The sequence below is a fragment of the Cuculus canorus genome, chromosome 7, assembly GCF_017976375.1.
Source record: "Cuculus canorus isolate bCucCan1 chromosome 7, bCucCan1.pri, whole genome shotgun sequence".
NCBI lineage: Eukaryota > Metazoa > Chordata > Aves > Cuculiformes > Cuculidae > Cuculus > Cuculus canorus.
This window is the reverse complement of record NC_071407.1, coordinates 15,590,113-15,609,801: the sequence shown is the minus strand read 5'-3', so window position 1 is coordinate 15,609,801 and position 19,689 is coordinate 15,590,113. Positions and strand designations below refer to the sequence as shown.

General features: G+C 35.7%; 1 protein-coding gene across 1 annotated transcript in view; it reads right to left on the bottom strand.

Moving 5' to 3' along the window:
- The window catches only part of ADGRA1 (adhesion G protein-coupled receptor A1), a 264,781-nt gene that overhangs the window by 205,337 nt on the left and 39,755 nt on the right, over positions 1 to 19,689 (bottom strand). The gene's annotated exons all lie outside the window — the stretch shown is intronic.

The following is a 19,689-nucleotide window of genomic DNA, read 5'->3' as shown; positions in this document are numbered from 1 at the left end:
CAGTCCTACAGTTGTTGATTGCATTCACCACATAGTTCTGAAAACAAGGAAGATAACCCTGTCATTGATATTATACTAGACTCACAATTAAGCTATGTTTAGTAGGTTTTGAGATTTTCCTGCAAGATTAGCTTTTTACTTATACACTATTTTTAATGGCATTGACCTTTATTATTTCCATTACTGAATCCAAACACAGAAGCGGTTACCCATGGTCCCACGTGGAGTCAATAGGAAGCATCTTCCTCTCTGCCATTTCACTGACCTCTGGATGCGATGAGACGCTGCTTTTGCCTGCTCTGAGACTGTGCACACTTCTTCCCCTTCCCTAACTACAGCAGCAACTATAATAAAGTAGTAAAACATCACTAACTAGCTTCACCAAAACAGTCTGATCACTTTTTAAAGGTTACCTTCTTTGCAGTTACAACAATTCTCTTTGAGCTGTTCCTCAACTCACATCAAAAGCTCAGAGAACAATCAAGAGAAACTCTTTATATGCTTTTCTGAGATCAAAATGAAGTTTAAATGGAGTTTTGGTTTTGTTATGTGGATCTTGTTTAGGGATGAAGGGGGTGATGTCTTTCAATTAACACGAATGAGAGTTTTTCCTGAGCAAGCAAAATGTGTAAGGAATGCACGACAGAGCCCTTGAGGTATTTGGGGGATGGTGAGGGAAACAAAATTAAAAGTGACTGAGATGCCTCGGTTAAAACCATCTACTTTGTAGGCACATGAACATTTCCTCATTAAAGATTCATAAGGACTTTATAGTTTCAATGCACATGTGGCCAGTGTTACAGTTCAATACCCAGAACTCTTAAAAAGAAATAGAAAAAAAAAAAAGAGAGAGAGAGATAATTTACTCTTTAACAGACTTCCTTTCCACAGGAGATATAAACCTCCTTTTTTAAACACCAAAGCACAATTGTTGCAAAGGCCTGCCATTCTAAGAAACCTCTAAACAGATGAAAAACAAATCAGTATTTCTGTGGTTATTCATATTCATGACCACTGCCCATTTCCTACTGTAATTCTTGCCCCAACAAAGGATGAAATCACATCCCTTAGTCACAAACCTTTTCTACGATCACTCAGCTGTCAGTGAAGAGCACCACGGATGGCTCCTTAGCTGTAAAGCATAATAAGGCAAAAACAGTAGTAAAGGATTAGGAAAGGGGAAGAAAAGCCCTCCCTGTACCACGCTGAACATTTGAACACAGAAGGCTCAGCACTGAATTTCTGTAGGTCAGCCTAGGACAATCACGACTTCAGCAGGATCGAGCTGCTGTTTAAGAATGCACTGATTTTCTTTCTTTATGACCATTTTTTCTGGTGCAGCTTATACTCCAGTTCTACTCATGTCCGTAGAATTTCAAAGGTGGAAACATCTCTTTAAGGGCAGACGTAATGGCAATGTGTCTCACAAGCTGGGTAATATTGATCACTCCCGTCCTGTTATTTTATTTTCACTAGAAAGGTAAAAAGCTTTCTGCTGCTCTTTTCCTTATCATTTTCGTTCACAGTCCAAATGATCCATTTCTATTTCAGGGTTTCCTTTATTTTTCTCTTTGCCAAAAAGCTATCTGTACCTGTTAAAAAGCAGTGACTGTAGATAGATGACAGACTGGCATCAGTACCACTCATTCTAGGGATGAGGAACACAAAAAAGATGCCTAGAAGTTGGTTTCCAGCAACCAACTGGAACAGCAACCAACAGTGTCCCAGGCCAAGCGTAGCCAGTAGTGCTACACGCCTGTGGTTTAAGCAGATTCTCAGCAAGGACTTTTTCTCCTTTTTCAGCAGCTTTTTGGTACCCTCCCTTCTTACTGTGTTAGTATCAACATCCCACCGCTCAGTCACAGTTTGGGAAGATGTAAATACAGAACACCTATCTCCTCTGCAGTCCCAATCTAAATTTTCCATCCCTGTTCTTTCCATTTGGATTTTTATTTCACTTCACACTCCGTTTGTCCTACTCCTGTTTTTACCCATTCCACTAATTTTCCTAAAATCAGAGATCTTAGTCAGTCTTTTAAGTCTTGCTAAAAATATTACCATCTATTGAAGATCACCTTCATCTCTAGTTTGGGTGCTGTGACACCCGAGTGCAAAGCAGAAGTTCAAAGAATACTGCTCTGCTCTCCTTCCAGGACATGGAAATGTCTGATAAAACAGGCAGCTTTTGTATACACTAATCTCAAATTCTGTCTAGTTTCTTGTTATAATAAATCCAATGCTGGTGTCCCTATATTGGTAAAATATTTAGTGTTCTCTCTTTTACCTTTATTCCTCAGAATTATTTGGCAAGAAAAGTCTCTATAACCCAAAATAATTGTCTCATAGCTGGCTTCATTAAGACAGAATATTTTTGTAGTCAATGACCATATCTGTACCATGTCAGGCTTAGTTAAAGATTAATAATGGGTAATACTGCTCTGCCTACAAATTTTCACGCTCACAATACCTTACAGCTATATAAAGAATAACAGATTAGACCATATACTTACAATAGTTGTCAGTCACAAAATTATGCAACTTAGCTGGTAGCAGCAACAAACTTTTGGGAAGATCAGCAAAATGGAAGTTTGCTCAATTATACAGCTCAAATTTGATTCAGTATAAGCTTACTTTGTTACGTATTCTTGTGATTCTAGCTTGTTGTATCAAGTATTCCATAGGATTATACAACATTTATTGAAATGCTTATGCCCACATCCAACATAAGCAAAGCCAACCAAGTTGACAACTATACTGAAGGATACCATAACAATAATTCCCATCATGACACCTGTGTTTGGGGGGGATGTGGGGGGGAGATATTTGATACTTCTCAGTATATGATATACCACCACAAGAAAAATTTCCAGGGGGAGAATTCTTATGATGCCATTCTATAGCCTACAGCCATAGCAATCCTTAAAACATTTAAAAAAAAAAATCTTTCAACAAGTAAATTAAACATGAAAAGATTGATAAATCTACAGTACAATTTAATTAGTATTTCTTAATTCAGTCTGCCAAGATCAGAGGCACTGCTGTCACCATCCAGTCTGACTGACTTACAGCAAAATAATTATTTTAGCAATTGATTCTTAGATTGCTAAGCACTAATACGTCATTCAGAAATCTGAAACTGAAGCTTTTTTAATACCACATGACCAAACTCTATAGTATGGCAATTTTTCAGCTTGCTTTTCCTTACTTTTTTTTTTTTCCTTTACTTTTCTAAACTTTTAAAAAAAGAAACAACAAAACCCACATATTTGACTGACAGGCTAGGTGAAAATTTTTCCTGCATTTGCAAAATCTCTCCTTTTTTTAAGAGCCAATATGATACAAGCTATTCAGATGAGACTTTTTAACATATTTTTTTTAGTTGATTCTACAACTTTCAGTTTTTCATTTATAGACATGTTAAACCACTGATATTGTAATTCCATCATCATGTACAATGCCTTCACAATCACAATTCTCATACTCCAGTCCCCAATTAATTAATTTTCATCAATGCATTTCATGTACTTTTACTGGGAATTCCCAGTGTTTATATATGATTCACAGATATATAATGTACCAAGTGAATGTGGTTAGATCATTGATTTCATTGTTTAATATAAATCTTTGCGCAAATGTAACATACATTGTTTTAAAGCTTGCATCTCAGCCAAATGAAAACAGATCATTATTGAACTATGGAAGATCACATCTGAAACACAGGGACAAATATCAGCCAAATTTCAAGTCAGAATAATTCAAATCTGCATATAAATGTGTTGAGTGAGAAGGGGGAAGTTGATAAAAATCTCAATTTTGTGTTATTTCTTTAAATCATGGCCAAAAAATCTTCCATTTGTCCTCAAAAAGAACCCAGCTGCTTTTTAATGAATCTTTGTAAGATGTTAACCCCTGGCTTAACCTAAAATAAGCCAAATAACCAAAAGATCTGATGACATTATTCACACTACTGATTAAAAATACAGAATTAGAACAAATCTGTACTAAGCTTTCAGAAGAGACTTTTGTATAGGGAAAGAGAAAAGAAGATTTCAAAAAAAGTTTTAACCTTTAAAATGTTTCATTGGCATTTTGGAAGATTTAAAGGAAAATTTTGTACAAGCAATCTCTATAATTTTACATTTGCCTAAAAGATGGCAACATCACTTTTAATGAGAGTATCTATTATATCCTAGGAAAATACCATATGCCCAATTCAATTGAATTGTTATAAAATTAGTGCATAAAATATATTTAGAAGTTGTTCTATGACACAGTAAATAAGTTGCTTTTTCTCAAGAGAGTAATTTATGACACATATTGATCACGCAACCAAGCAAACTGAGTACCCAAACTTAGGACTGTTCAAACCAAAATCAATCAGCAGTATAGGAAATGTGTAGAAACTGGACTGTTGAGCATTACTCTAAGCAAAAATCATGTAGATCAAATGAAGACTGATGTACTTGTTGCTGATGAAAATTGTGTTATAGCAAGAATGGACTGAGCTGCAGCACCACTTCAAAGAAAAGTTTGCTTAGATTAAAATAAATTGTACTTCTTTGGTTCTGGCAACAGTCAATTAATTTTGCAATGATAAATACAAATCACCTTTTAAAAACATTTTTGATAAAGATACCTGCCAATAACAGACGAAGGAAACAGGAAACACAAGCCATCAAGAGGTGGAGTAATATGTATATGGATGCTTTCCTTACCCAAACTGTAACCTTCCTCTGCAAGGTGTGGTAAGCTCTAACCACTTCTATTGCCTCTGTCTCCAAGAGAAGAACAGAAGGGAGCCAAGAGGGATCAGAGGATAATAACCTGCAGCAGTGCATATCATGTTTCTATTAGCACCTTCTTGTATTGCTCCCTTAAGTCTTTTCTCTGATGTTGTTAGGAATGAAGCAAAACAGCCATCTTCAATTTAATTCTATAAAGCCAGGTAATATAAAACCAAATGGGTACATTTAGGCAGATATAATAGCAATAGAAATAACAGCAATCCCTTGTTTTCAGAAATATAATAAAATGAAATAAATATATGATTAGGAAAATAGAAGTGAATAAGCCAGAAAACAAAGTTTACACATTCCCAAGCTTAACATATAGAAAATGCAGAGCATAGCTGACATGCAAAAGAAATGCCAGTACAGAACAAAAAAATTGCTTTGACTTTTAGCATTCTAGGATGTAGATAGCTTGCTGGGTAACTGGCTGATTGATTGTTCTGCTAACTCTCCGGGAGAGTGGTGGAGCAGGCAAGCTGCCCCGCTTCAGGCTCACTGCTGGCAATCAGCATTAATATTATAGATACATACACATGCATTCTCTTTTTTTAATTTGTTTGGATCCATGCTCATTCTGTCTCATATAGGAGCTTGAAACTTCAATGGGAAATGAAAGATAATTGCATTTAGAACAAATATTGCCAAACTGGCAGTATTGTTCTTATCTATTAGTTCATGCTTAGCTAACCTGAATTTATCCCAGTAACTGATGTAAAAGCACGCTCATGTGTAGCTCTACGTTAGAAAATCATGATGATTCATGATATTGTTAATGTGAGAACATCAACTTCTGAGCAGTGAAGCTAGAGGTAATACTACCAAAATAATTTTCCATATAAAAGGATTGTTCTCAAAGTCAAGATGGATAGAAGTTGCTCAGCTATAATAGGGTCGCAATGTTGAAAAAAAGAAAAGTGCCATTTCCGGGTTTAGTTCAGTCTGTGGATTAAGTAAGAAAGTCAGCAGCAACTGCTTGCACAGATTACTCTTTTTACATCAGTCCACTACTAAAGTCTGACAGTAAAATTTGTAAGCCGGTATAGAAGGCTCTTCCAGTCATTCGGCAAGACTGATAATACGTTGCGTGAGCCTGTCTGCTTTTTTGCTGGCTCACCACACTTCATCAGGGTTTTTCATATATCGTCTTTTAAATGTTGTTGAGCTACACAATGACTGAAACAGGTCATCAGAAAAGCTTTGGTTTCAGAAAATTGTCTTCATTTCATAGGAGTCTGACTGTGAAGTACAAAAAAGTGTACATGTTGTTTACTCTTCTCAGCTATTTTATAAGTTTTGTGTCACATAGTTAATGAAAACAGTATCCACATCTGCACCTATGTGTGACTAACTTACCAGGAAAACTGGGCAATCAATAGGACTTCTTCATAGTGTACCACTGGTGACTTCAATACTGCACGCTAAAGCAATAGATTTACAACCACTGAAACATGCAAGCATTAAAATAAATAAAGCACAGAGCTAATGCTCTACAGCTCATAAAATATGCTAGAGTTTTAGTCCATTGAACTCAACCTCACTGAGATACATCAAGTATTTAAAGAAAGGTTAGGTTCATTTAGCAAAAGAAAGCATGGCATACGTGTTAGTAAGCTGCACAAGTTGAAGCAACTGCAGCAACAATGACATGCCTATAGTGGCTTTTGCATATGTTGGCATGAGCCCAGAGTCCTGAAGAGTTCATGCTCTGGTTGCTGGCATATGCTCAACTTCATGTGTCCGGTGCACATACCTCATAAATTAAGGGTCTATATTCTTTGTAGATACCAACCAGAGTTTCACTTCCCGGCCTGAACCTATTTTTTTTTCCTAAAATGCTTGCTAATGAAATGGCTGCTCAGCAGCACGGCAGCTATATTTTCTGAAGAAACAGGGGCTGTTCCTGCAAAAGAGACTGGAGCACGAGGGAACAGCACCTCCACAACATGGAGGTGTGGAAAGCCACAGGGGCTACTGAAAGGCATTAGGCAGCCTGAAGGTATGAAACTTGGCTGAGCTCACTCAGATGACAATTAAACCCTAGGACTTCCATTGAGGAATCGTCACATGAAAACGTTTGACTGGATCTGTGGGGAAAATGGGCCAAAAGTAAGAATGTAGAACTTCATGCACACTTATGGAACTATTTACATAATTATACAGGTATAGAATACAACACGTAAAAATTAAGTATCTGTCTTAGTAGGTTATTTCAACGCAAGAAGTATAAGCAGACAGAATGATGTGAGAACGCAAATACAATGAAACAGGACAGAAGTGTTGGTTTGTTTTTTTTTTAATGCATCTATAGGGATCTCAGCCTTAGGAAAAAATATTTCACCTAAAAACAGAGAAAGTTTGGGAATTTTCAAAGACGAGAGACCTGAAATGAGAAAACAAAACTTTAGGACATGTATCCATTATACAGTGAGCATAGTGACTCAAGAAAGAGGTAGGAAGGCCAGAAATTTCCTTATGTCAGTATGAACAACAGAAGGAAGTCCACATAAAGACCATTTCCAACATGTGCTATTGCTAACTTCCTCCAAACATTTAGGTGTCTTTCCATGTGTCCTCTCCCCCTCTGCTAATATTTATAATTTACGATACAATTTTTCTATGATGTTTTTCCTTTCATTGTTACTGCTTAACACAAATTAGAACAAGGCAAGTAGAAAAGTAGGAGATGGCTGAATGAAGGAGAAATTATGTCATAACTATTAGCTAAGATGAATTTTCTCCTCTTATGGTAAGACAGAACCTGAATATGTGAGTAGACAGGTATATGAAATCATGTAGCAGCTGCTGTCCAATAAAACAGTCAGTAGGAAAAAATGAGTGAAATGACATGTTTTCCTTCTGAAGAAAAAGCACTTAATGTGATTTACACAGATAAACTACGAAGTAATCATCACAGAGCACCACTCATACACCTGAATGCAAGGAAATCGGGAGAGAAGGCCTGTAAGGACAGCTCTGTGTTTGTCTCTATCTCTGTGCAGATAACAGCTGGAATTAAATAGAAAAAAAATCATCAATTTACTGAATTCTCACCTCTAGAGAAGGCAAAAAGAAAAGAACCTTTCCTACTCATCCAGTAATCTCAGCACTCAACCAGAAAACAGGGACAACAGAAATAAAAATAGGAAGAAAAGCAGGAATAATTCAATATCATCAGCAGGAAGCTTTAAAGCTTTAAAATTGGGCTTCTCCTAGTGACAATTTGGTCTGCACTGTCTGGTTACACAAGACCAGAGAAAGCAGCTTTATACAGGCTTCCTAAGCCTTAAAATCCCAGTAATTTTCCCAAGGTTATTTACTGCATGTGCATTCTCCAGAGGGGACTTCCTTGTATTCAGTGTTTTACAACACGAACATTGGTTCTGAATGTTAAACTAAGCTGAAATTGTACTTGCTTGAGTATTCAGTAAACTGGACTCAAACCTGGTTTTTAGACTATAAAGAGTATATTGTCATTACATGCAAAATACATCTTTGCAGATAACAATCTTACCTGTAGATAAATTTCAAGCTTTGTTCCCACAAATATTCTTTAAAGGATGTATACATTTCATGGTTATTTTCATGATGTCACTAAGAGATTATCATATTTTTGGCTTGCTTAGACAAAGAAAGCAAGTAGTACAGCATTGTTTATAAAGGATGAATGCCACAATGAGAAAGAGATTAGTTTAACTTAAAGGTTAACGGTACTATAAAGTCATACGGATAAAAATAGGCTATGAGTACATTTAGAACACAGATTATAAAAAAGCAGGAATGAAAAAAAATGTTTAGCTATTACAGAAATAAAAAAAATGTTTACTTATTACAGAAATGAAGATATGGGTCAACCTTCAAACTGTTTCTTCAAAGTGCAGTTTGAAACCGTTACAGAAGGGGATTTAGGCCCAGACATGGCTCACTAGAGTTAGAAATGGCAGCTTGTCACATTAATTTTTGCATATCCAGAGCTGAATCCTCTCCAGGCATCTACAAGGATGAGCAATATCTTTTATTTCTTGCTTGATGCAGGACAAAGTTTCAGGAGCTTCCCCTGCTCCTCTTTTTTCACTGAAAAAGGTTAGAAGAGGGAGCATAGGATAGTTCACGCTGGCAACCTGAGCCAATCCAGCATGAAAAAAAATTCAGATGTTTGTGTTAGTACACCTTGCTGCCATCCTCTTGGTCAAAGGAGATGTCAGATTTGGACTGATAAGTATTTGTTGGTTATGGTGGCAAAGACACATAAAAAGAAAATGTAAAGAAAAAACAACCCTGTGACAAATTATGAGTCCTTCTCCTCTGATACATTATCAGTTTTAGGGACATTACTTGGAACTGAAGTTTCAATGTTCTTAATGGAGTGCTGGAAAGCAATTAATAGAGTGGCTTGTTACTGGTGCATATGTTGAGAGGGAGAGTTGAACAAATTTTCTTTTAATCCCTGGAAACTCAGCCTGGCTGGAACCCATTCTGGTCTTACATTCCTAAATATTTTTGTAAGTTCACATAACTCTGTAGTGTAGGAAATCTTAATACTTAATACTCAAACTTCACTCAAATGGGAGAACTGTCCCTTGTGAGGCACTTGGACTATTCAGAAATACCTAAAAGCAATTAACGGTACAAAAGGGAAAAAAGCTATCAAATTCTCAACTTAGCTGCTGACACCGTACAGAAAACATTGTTTTGTTCTGAGCACAATGTATTTTAAATGTACCATTCAGCTGAAAAGTATGTCTTTAAAGTCTTAAAAAAGTATTAACTTAGTTTGCATTAAGAAACAAATCTGAATATTGAACATAAAACATGGAAAGAACACTTGGTGAAAATAACAAACGCACCATGTGTCTGGGGAACATACATTAGCTGTTAAAGTTTCTTTTAGTGGACCTTAATTATAGCATCATAGCAAAAGTGTTAGAGTTATGTTTGAGAGGGTATGCTTTTTAATACATTTGGCTTTTTCAGGTACCTAAAACTGAAATATTTTTCCTGATTCATCATCTTTCATATTTTTTTCATAGACAGAAATGATTTTAAGATATACAAGCTAACCATTTGGCAGTTTTCTGGGTCATAAAGGCATGTTAGAAACATTTTATATGCTTCAACAAGTTTTTTGCATTATGCTAACTCAAGTGGCTTATTTTTAACTTAAATTGCTTATTTCTACAAGATGAAGCTCACCATCATTGCATAGAATGAATTTATTTTATTCTGTCAAGTTCACAAGCAAATAAAAATACACACTTTTATTTCAGCATATTTCTCTCTGTATTCTCCTCAGCAAAACACTTTCTAAAGTAAAGCACAGAGGAATTTTGTAATTCTTTTTTTCACAGAATATGTGCATAGCTCAGACTATCCTCTATAGCTCTCCCAGTCACTTTCCATTTCAAGAACTAGGCAATTTGTGTTAACACAAGACAGCTTATCATGTGCTAAGTCTGCATGCAATTTTCTCGTGAGAACAACCATTTTGTACCTACTTGACACACGCAGCACTATACTACACACAACTAATCAATTCTGTCTATATTAAGAAGTGGGGAGAAAAACTGGCCACAGCTGTTATATTACATCAGCTTTCCTAACTACTTCAGACAACTCATTTTGAGGATTTTTTTTTTCCTTTAAACTAAATTGGGATAAAACATAGCCCTTCTTTCTATTTCTTTCAATTCTATTTTTTTTTTTTTTTATTTCTCACAGACTGTTGGTGAAGTGCACGTGTCAGAGAACTGTCTATGCATTCGGCAGGCACCCCCAGAAGTTCTGAGGGCAACAAGCTCCCAGGGACACAGGGTACTCTTGGAGAATTTATGGACTAGCACAGTATGAATGAGTTATAGCATATTTTCAACAGAGACCCCACAGTCTAGTCTATAGACATGAACTTCTGGACGAGAATACCTTAAACATATTTTTTTTCTTTTAAGTAAGCAAATAAGAAATGTCTGTCAATTGACGTAGAGACAGAGATACAGAGACAAAAAAAAGATATCAGTAGGCCCCAGAAAACTCTCTCTTTCACTTGTGATATTGATCCTGTCTCTGTTTCTCCTTCTCTGGTTTCTCAAAATTTCTATGCAACAATTGCAAATTAGATATCCTCCCCTTCTATGCAATTCATTAATACTGCCTGTAGCCAAATAATATCTACTTTGAAATGCATTTCACCCTGCATTCCTTTACTTCTGTGAGAACCAACAGTGCTTTTTTTCCAAATCCAGTTTTCTGTTCATGTTCTGTTTTCAAAGAAGACTTCAGGTCTGCGGTTGCCTCTTGCTGCTTATGTAAGAACATCTCATCCACATCCCCGGCAGCCCTGCCAGCACTTGTCACAGTCCTCTCAGGTACAGACATGTGCCAGCACTGCCTCAGCCTTGTCACTAAGACAGACTCATCACCAAAGGTGACAGGTTGAATCACCTCCATCCCTGTCTGACACTCATCACACCCTGTGATATTCAGCCTACATCGTGCTCCAGACTGGCTCCACGGGATTCAGTAAGAGTTACTTCAGTTGTTCTAGTCAAAGTTAAATTTTTTTCTGATATAGCACAATTTTCTGCCATTGAACCTGCCTTTTCACTGCTTACAAAAGCTTGGAGTTTACATTCACTATTAAACTTAGATAACAACTGAATTTTTGTGATACATGGGGCTGCATAAAATATAGCAGATACTGCTGGTCAGTTGCCATCTGCACTCATGTATTTGTGCCAATGAAAAGTGCTTCCTAGTCAGGCTAGGAGGAGTGTATGAAAAATAAATAAATGACTCAGTCTATATAAGGGAGAAACATAAAATAATTTATGTTACTTAATCATCAATATACTTCCTCTTACAATGTTTTCTCTCTAGATGCATTGAGATCCTCTTGTATTACTAGATTTGGAGATGCTAGGTAAGCAATACTATTTCACAGATGAAAACAGAGAGGTAGAGAGATATCAAGTAATGTGACAAAAATTGAATGAAATTTTATGGCAAAATTTAAAAGAAGAGGGTCTCTGATTTGTCTCAAATAAAAACTTCTTTTTTCAAGAGCTTTGCTTTTTTCTAAAGACTCTTTAGTTTAACATTGATGTATAACTATTATTTGACTGTACGCATTAGCTACAACATTCATAAAACTTCCTATTTACACAAACACGGTTATGATTAAGAATGATTATTTACCTTTAAGTAAAGGACATAGTATCAAAATGCCATATTTTTAATTGAATGCAGTGTCTACAGCTTCCAGGATCAGGTGATGATAAATCTGTCAATAAATAAATACTGTTAAGCAGTAAAATTGTCCAGCTTAACAGTCAGTGAGAAATTTATCCACTATGACTAAGATAATTTTAGCTAAGTAAAGTGATAAGGGAAACTTCTGATTGTAACATTGCATTTTATTTGTAATAAGTAAGTACATAAATTTGTATTTCCACATGATTCACAAGATATAATTCAAATGTTTTAAAAGTTAATGAGGAATCTATATTTGACGGTAAAAAATATATCTTCAAAATGAGGAACTGAAGATATTCTGGTGCTGCGAGGATCATTTCTGCATCTCCTTTCAGTCTGGTATCAGACTCGTACTAATCTCACCAATCCATGCCATTAAAATTGTAAGATATTAAAATGATTTTATAGAAATTGGATTTTATGGACCTAAATGGATTTTACTAAAAAAATACTTTTCTGTGACACGCATTTAATTACTTAGCAATAATTCATTTAAATGTTACAAACTTCATTGACAGACACAAGGAGTTAGATATTTAAGGACACATTCATTTAAGGGACATCTCCATATTCGGTCTGTATCAGAATAAATGTGCCATTGGCATTATTGAGTAACATGGCCAAAATTATCATAATGGAGGACCAAGCCCCAAAAGGAGGCAAAAACTCAGAGCATCTGGGTTGTTAACTACTGCAAAGGAAGACTGGCAGCAGCACACACGGAAGGAGCCCCAGGATGGGTAAGGAATCTGATCCTAACCCAGGGATATGGTGCAAGCCCAGACATAAATCTCTCTCCATGCATGATCAAGGCATTCATTATCAATGAAAAAAAAAAAAAAAGAGATGACTCAGCAGCTGTGTATATTAAGCTCTAAAGAATACAGCCAAATTTACCAGCTTACCAATCATTTTCCTGGTAGAAATTGGTTCTCTCCATGCTCCTGTATTTGTAAAGCTCTTTATTTTCTAAGGATCTCCAACCCTTCAAACCTTTTATTTGCAATAGATATGCCTCTGGAAGAACAGGTACCTTAACTTCAGTAATTCATAAATTTTCAGAGCTTTTCTTTTTGATTTATACTTGCCTTAGTACAGAATATATTGCAGGCAAGCATACTTTAAACTGAATCAAAACTTTCAGCTGTATTAGCTGCATTTAGAAGTGAGAAAAGAAACTGTCCTTCTTCATGCAAATGCTAGAATCATCGTAATGAGAAAGACGATCTCTTTCTGACAATGAAACCAAAAGGGTAACTCAAAGTTCAAAGAGCACCAAGAGGAATAGGAATTGTTTTAAGTCTAGTTTAAAGTATGTTCACAAAGCAGACTCTCCTTCCAGAAGAACAATCATTCCCCATAACTATTGCCATCCTTCCTCACCTACTGGAATATGCTCAACCACTTCAAATAGTAATGCAGTTTTTTGTAAACGATTACAACAAGCCAATGTGATAAGAAATTTAACATGAAAAATGGTTTAGATTTCCCCAGGACTCCCAGACATATTACCAGACAACAAAAAATAATGGTTGGAGAATCTGTATTTTTGTTCTTTGAGAATATTCCTGATGACTTTAAACAAAGAACTTGTCATCATTATCAACTACATCTAGAGATTTTATTAAGTCCACATATGATTGGAAATACAAGAGAAAGTGGCAAAAATACCTCAGATAATTGAAAGGGACTTGTAACAAATTTTCTTCCTCCATATTTCTCCAAACACAAAAAAAAAAAACCAGATAAAACCAAACAGTTTCAACCATGCCATAACTATTTACACAACACGCAGCTCTGAGAAACAGGTCATAAATACCCCTTTCCCTGAATAACACCACAGCATTTCTCTAAACATGGTTAAATAGCAATTGAGATTAATTAATGTGGTAATTTGAGGTCTCTGAGGTTATTAATCTATTTTCTGTTAAAAGCACTTCCATGAAGTTAGGGGCACGCTCCTTAGTTGCAAGTTCTTTGGTTAAAAAAAGTCTACAATTGGAACCTGTCAGTCTGAAATGTTATTAGTTTATAACAACTAGTAACTCTATATTTTTACAACAATCCAAAAAAGAACATTTAATTCTAAATTTAATTTATTATGCTCCTAACTTTAAAGATGTCACATATATGTGCTGAAAAAACATTGTTTAACAACTTCTTTAGGCCTATTTCCAGTGCTTCACAGTACCTAGGAAGAACTTCTCTGTTTCTTCATGTGTGTGCACACACGTTTCAAAAGTATAGGCAGAAAAAGAAATGAGTGGCCAGTAATTCAGAGAACATAAATTGCATGTTTAAAAAAAGCACATCATTATATCAAAATGTAAAACCTTTATATTTTACCCTTTCATCACTCGACTTCTGCCAAAGAACATCTAAATACCGTATTTTCATACCAGCTGCTTAACAGCATGTTTTTCCTATGGTCTAATTTGTTGTGCTGGCCTTTCCTGCCCTTTCATTCTCTGAAGTTAATGTGTTATTACTTCAACTGCACAGCAGAATATATAGTTGCAGAAACTCATACTGAAATATACTGAAAGTAGGTTTTATGCAATCTTATCTAATAATAACTGAGGACATGACTGCATAGCACTGCCACACAGTTTGTAACTCTACGATACAGCAACACTTAAAAAAAGTACACACAATCTAAGTGAGACCTGGTCAAGTAAGACTGATCTATACAGCTAAAAAAATAAAAACAAAAAATAAATTCAATGCTAAATTCCTACAACTACTTTAGTGTTATTTTTCTTCATCTAGAAACATGTCTAGGGATACTGGGAAAATGGAAGAGCAATACCACTGAACTATTAGTGCCTGGCATGATTTTCTTCTGGGTCATCTGTGAAAGATGTATAATCATTCTTAGTGAACTTTCATCTTGATTTCCCAAGGAAACTCTGTTTGTGCAATCACAGTATGTTTGTGTATGTTTCTTTATTTTCGCTGGTTCCCTCCAAATAGTTTCTGAACCTGTTAAACAGTTTCAGCCACAGGGGACAAAGGAGCAGCAGTCTCAGAGGTAATTAGGATCTTGTAAACCTATTGAAAAAGTAAATTTGGTTGTGAAACAGAGAGAGAGAGACTTCATATAGCCACTTCAGAAAGGGCCAAGTACAAGATCAACCCCATTAAGCACCAGGAAGTCCATAGCAGAGGTCATGACAGAGTGCCCCCAGCTACCCATAACGTGCAGAGTTACCACAGGACAGGGGTTATTCAGGCAACCATGATGCAGTGGTGGTCATGGGGTGTACGAAAAACAGTATTGTGGACAATAACACAGATACATACACACTGTTTTGTGACAGCTGACATCAAGATGAGGGTATAAGATTTAGTTTCCTAGTCTAGATCTTGACTTTGGGTCCAGCACAGATGGAGCACCTAGCCCAACAACCTCAGTCCTTGTCCCCAGAGGGTGGACTATGGCTGGCCAAATATTCTCAAGCATAATACAGCTTGCCACAACTGTTACTAATAATATTACTTTATCAAACACTGTTCAGAGATCGTAATGTCTTTGGAGCAGGGTTCATACCATACACTGCCATGATAAGGTATCTGCTAGTAGTCTGGTAATTTGCACTAGCCAATGATTCCTTGAGTAACAGCAACGGTTAGTCTCAATGGCCATAAGTTAAACAAATAAATAACAATAATTAAACAAAAAAAAAATCAAACTAAGTCACAGATTTTTCTCTTTCTGTTTCAATTTATGGAATAACTATACCATCAAATTATATAGGCTTAAATTTTTCAGTTGTTTGGATCATCCAAATCGCTACTGTAACTAAATGAGAGCTTCTGGATTGCTAAGACTTACTTGAAAAGACTACCTCACTGTTTCATTGCTTTGAAAGCCCATTTTGCCTTTCCTTTATGATAACAGAGCATATGAAAAACTTATTTAAAAGTCTAGGACAACCAATGCTGTCCTGCTCAGATCAGTGCATCTGCCAAGAAGATAGGATGCTGACTACAGGCAGGGAAGGCGCTGGAACTGGAACAATTACAAGCTGTCAAGTTGTTGCCCCAAGTTTCCGACTGAAAGTGAACTCTCAGAATATGAAGAAGTCTCCACAGAGTGGATCACAGAAATAGGTTCATGGTGTTTGCTATCACCTGTAGAATTTCTGGTATGTAGATCTCTTTCAGTTAAACTTCATAAAGCTCTTCATATTTTAACAAACAGTTTCTTTACCACACTTGCTTAAAAAAAGTTTATTTATTCTCTTACCTCCACTTCTGGTTTTATTCCAAATCAAGACCTATATAAGTGACCACCACACACAATCAAAGTTTACAGAAAGCTTTTATTCCAACATGGTATTTAAGTAACTATATGTACCACTTAATGCCTTGTCAGTACTACCAAGTAAGCCCAGTGGCACAGAGGTGCATCACGATTCAGATGCCATAACACATATGTGAGTCAGCATTTCCAAGCCAGCACAAGGCAGTAATTCTTTGTTTCAGAAAACTCAGACTAAGTGGAGAGAGTGCCACTCTATAGATCATTTGTGAGTCATTCTTCACAAACATACAAAATACAGAAAAAGCGCTTTTGGTGAAACAGTCTTTTTCAAAGCATTTTTACAAAGTGCCCAGTAAAAATACTAATATTTCATAAATGTATTTTTGACCACTATTACTTATATAGTTTTTATTACTGACATTATGAAATGTTTTAGTTTTAATATGAATAAAGTATTAATAAATATAGGATTATCTTTCTGTTGCTAAAAGCAAAATAACTGTATCCCCAAACATGTTTTTTCTTGGCTGGCTTGGTGTATCCCCATAAAACCTAATATCAGATTTCCTTTTACAGCAGTAACACAATTTAAGACAATCTGAAACAGAAACCTTGTAATATTCTTCTGTGGTTGAAAAAATGCAATTTTCTGAGAAGTCTGCAGAAACAAATACAAACCAGGTCCAACTATATTTTGAGAAAAAAAGCATTTCATGTGTAATATGAGTTCAACAATACTCTCAAGCTTTAGTGAAATCGATTCTATCTTAGTCTCAGAAAAGACAGTTAAGGGCAAACAACTTATGTTTCTCAGTTTGTTTGCTCAAAGTTGCATGAAATGAGGAGTCCTAGTTTGAGACAACTGCTCAGTGAGGTCTCTCGCTTGTGTAACATGCTGTTGAGAAATCAACAGAACTTGGGAGGACTGATACTTCTGTAACCCCATTCCAGTTGGGACATGTATTGAAAAACAAAAATAAAAAGGAGAAAGTTGCCACTAGCTTCAAACCGTTCTCTGCTCAAAAAGAAGTTTTGAGCATTCCAGGATAGGAACAAGCCAGAATATAGAAGTGACTCAATTCCACCTGAAATTTGACTTCTCCTATAAAGTTTTCAAGTTTGATATTGAATGATTTCATTTCCCATCTAAACTAACACTCCTCTGGCTCACGATCTCATGGTAATCACAAAAGAATCACAGACACACGTGATTCTTGTCTCTATGGCATTTGTATTACTAATTTTGTGTTCTCAACGGGACCACAAGGAGTGCAAATCCAAATTAAATGAGTAACCCTTCTCTCTAGCACACCCACACTTCTAAGCATCTGATCTTGTAAATTTAAGATTATCTTAAAGGAAGCTGATTTTCCTGCTACTGAACTTCATAAGATTCTCTACCTCCCCTTTCAGGTGAGAAATAAAAGTTCTTGTTGCTCCATTTTGATGAACCATGAGCACTGACAGCAGTTGCAGTCATTATTCTCCAATTTTAGCACCAAGTACTGCCTTAGAAGTACTACTCTGTGTTAGCTTGTGTGGAAAAGGCAAAGCTGGGGAAACCTTTGTCCAAGGGTTAGGAGCACTCATCCAGATGTAGTTCATTCATACTCACCTCATAGCTCTGTTCCAGCTGTTTCGGCCCTCTCCCTCCCTGCCCCCAATGAAATTTGGATTTCATAGATAGCAAGAAATGTATCAGGCCAGAGAACAAGAAACAGAGCATCTGAATCTGATGAGAATATCATCACCTGTCTTTGCTTCAAGGTCCACTTATGGATTTTATATTAATGCCATAGCCAAACAGTATTATATACAGAGATGATACTCATTTTATCTGCAATTTTGTGAAAAACATATAATAAAATTAAGAAAGTTTAGATGGTGATGATACTTGAGGCTACATACCTAAAACATTTTTTTGTTTTCTCACTGTTGTCAACACAGTCAGCAACATCTTTTCAGGTTGTATTATTTCTCTAACTAGATAACTAATAAACTTTTTTAAAAGCACATACCATTCCCCAGTGTAAATTAAACCTTATCAAAGGAAATGTTTTCCTCTACTTCTAAACACTAATGCTTTATGTGGAGTACATTAGAAATTAATCTACTAATTTCCCTTCTTCCAATAAATTTGTAATCCTATCCCCTATTCTAAATTGTTTTGTCTACAATATTTGTAAACTTCTTTATAAACCTCCTATCATTGTTATACCTAAGACTAAACCAGATAAAAAATAATACACAACTACTTTTCATTCCATACCATTTAATATTGCCAATATTAAAGAAGTATTTGTTACATCCACAACTGTATGCAGAGAAAATGTAGTATTCCTTTACATAACTGTTCAGACAGCTTAATCCTAACACTTCTCTATGTGCTTAAGGGACTGCTTCATACCTTGAAAGACAAAGAATAGTCAGATATTTCAGTATCATATAGTTACCCACCTTATTACACAACCATGTATGAACATCACACACATATATAGTAAAATATTAGCTAAAGTTTATTTTATTATGTAATTTTTCGCATATGGAAAATATCTATAGAACAGAGAATACATTAATGCATTCATGAATGTAGAAACTACTTTATATCAACAGCTCTACATAATTAAGGTATTATTACAAAGCAATATAAAAATAATTTAGCTTAAGTGGCAGGACATACTGTACAGTAGGCATGATACAATCACTCCTTTTAGATGCACTGGCAAACTTGTCTATGAATATAAAAATTAGCCTCTTAGATATGCTCACATTATTATTCTCAAACAAGTGACCTACATATGCAGAAAGCAGCATTATTACAGTATCGCTGTTACTGCTTATTTGTTCCACTGAAGTTTCCAAAGGTTTTCTTCCTAACTCATAAGCTGCTCCTGAGCTCCTTTTCTCCTCTCCAAATACTCGCTAGAAATACACAGTCACGAAGCTTTAACAGTGTCAATATCTGGTCCAGTGATAAAAGTTGTCCAGTTTCTTTAGAATATGATTAAAATATAGAATAGAATTAAAATTAGAATAGAATTAAAGTGGAAGTATTGGAGACTAATGAGTTAAATAACACAAACTACATGTCAGGTATATTAGTGTTACCATTACATATACCATTCTTCACTGTGATAGTGTACATAATGTAGTACAAGCCTTTGACTGGATGTTTATTTTAGTTCCAAACTGATGGCAGTGCTTTCCTGTGTTTTCCATGTCCATCCCCACTCACTCATTTTTATGCTGTTTCTTAACTTGATGAGTGCCTAGAAATTCTACTGTACAATACAGTTCAGAACATCTCAACTTCATTATCTGATCTTTGGTTTTACTTTTAAAATGCAAAGACTTTTTAATTGAAGGTGAAATGAGGCTGATCAATTA